General features: G+C 34.3%; 1 non-coding gene across 1 annotated transcript; it reads right to left on the bottom strand.

Moving 5' to 3' along the window:
* Positions 1-1506: 1506 nt before the first annotated feature.
* Positions 1507-1579, bottom strand: TRNAR-CCU (transfer RNA arginine (anticodon CCU)). The gene has a single exon. It is a non-coding gene; the product is annotated as a tRNA-Arg (tRNA).
* Between the last annotated feature and the right edge of the window lie 336 nt (positions 1580-1915).

Below are 1915 nucleotides of genomic sequence, written 5' to 3'. Positions count from 1 at the left end.
ATAAAGCCTATCACCCCAGATGGGACTTGTAACCACAAACCCTGGCATAGGAGGCCAGTGCCGTATCCATTAGGCCACTGGGGCTTTGTAACATCTTTGAGTGAAACTGATTTTTTCGTTAGTATAATCATTAATTGTTGCGATATAGGAAAGCCGTTTATTTGTGTTCTTTGCTTTACAAATCCCAGCATGAAATGTGATTGTACTAACATGACCTAATAGTGTGGACCCTCATGTTACATTGCAGCAAAACAGATTGATGCAACTCTTTTACCAATAAAGAGGTAGTCTTTTGCATTCCATTTTGTTGACTAACTAAAGTAATGTTTACAGTGCATAAGAACCAAAGCAGCTGTGGGTACTGGTACTTAAAAACAGTCATTTTTGTGTTTTTTTCTGCCTTCATATCAGGATGTTCAGGAAACATATGATAATCATTAACTGATGACATTAGAAAAAAAATTACATTTGCTCCAGGCTTGAATTCACAACCTCAGGATTGTTCAACAGATACTGTCTTATAAGTACCGCGCACAGACCGATTGCGCCACAGGAGCACATGGACAAAGTGCTTAATTTTTAGTTGAGTGATTTTTGCATCGAGTTGACTAAGTAAATTAACTTGGTTTATTAATTTTAAATTAGTTACTTTTTAAATCCACTAAACTACTGCACCCAATACTAAAGTACCTAATAAAAGTAATATTCTAATCATAAGGTAATCAATTATATTGTGCATTTGTGTTATTGCCCAGTTTTATGTATCCATAGGTGTATATTGCAATTAATTCATGCCATTGTTGTACAGTACAATATTATCAAAATTGTAAAATAATTCCTGTCTATTTATCTTAAATAATATTTGGTATAGATATATGTAACTTTAATGTTGCATAGGGAAAATATACACTACAATACCAAAAAATGCAGTATCTTTAAATAAAAATAAGTTAAATCTCACTTGTGCTCTATATTTAAAGGTAAGCATTGTTTTTTTGGTCTGAAGCACCTAAATTGTCAGAAAAGTCAGTGTCTAAAGAAATATAAAAGGCAGAAAATTACTCTTTTGATGACATGGATGAAAGGACTTCAAGAAACCCATCAGCAATTGCAATAGAAATTGTTATTTTGTAGCCACTCTGATATTAAATTGCAATTAAAACTTAATAGGTATGTTTTGGTATATATGGATTTTCTGCAATACCATTAAGACAGTCTCCTGAATTGAAAAAAAGCATAACTTCTAGAATGAGAATGAGCAACAAAGGAACATGTATCCTAGATGGGACTTGAAGCCACTGTGCCAGGTGATAGAAAACTTTTCAGAAAACTAATCCACAATGTCATTAGGATAAATGTCTGCTTTTAGATACTGGGCCATAATTTTGCAAGCTGAACAGTTCCAGATTGATAAGCAGATAAAAGTTTCTGGTGGAGCCATTTGTGCAGTATGAAGCAAGAATGAAAGGAACATCTCCAAAATTATTTTAATGAAATAAAGCCTATCACCCCAGATGGGACTTGAACACACAATCCCTGGCTTAGGAGGCCAGTGCCTTATCCATTAGGCCACTGGGGCTCAGTAACATCTTTGAGTGAAACTGATTTTTTCATTAGTATAATCATTAATTGTTGCGATATAGGAAAGCCCTTTATTTGTGTTCTTTGCTTTACAAATCCCAGCATGAAATGTGATTGTACTATCCAGACCTAATAGTGTGGACCCTCATGTTACATTGCAGCAAAACAGATTGATGCAACTCTTTTACCAATAAAGAGGTAGTCTTTTGCATTCCATTTTGTTGACTAACTAAAGTAATGTTTACAGTGCATATGAACCAAAGCAGCTGTGTGTACTGGTACTTAAAAACAGTCATGTTTGTGTTTTTTTTCTGCCTTCATATCAGGATGTTCA

Source organism: Taudactylus pleione, unplaced genomic scaffold (assembly GCF_031769625.1).
Source record: "Taudactylus pleione unplaced genomic scaffold, aTauple2 ptg000473l, whole genome shotgun sequence".
In the NCBI taxonomy this organism is placed as follows: domain Eukaryota; kingdom Metazoa; phylum Chordata; class Amphibia; order Anura; family Myobatrachidae; genus Taudactylus; species Taudactylus pleione.
The sequence above is the reverse complement of the archived record's forward strand: the minus strand, read 5'-3'. Positions and strand labels throughout refer to the sequence as shown.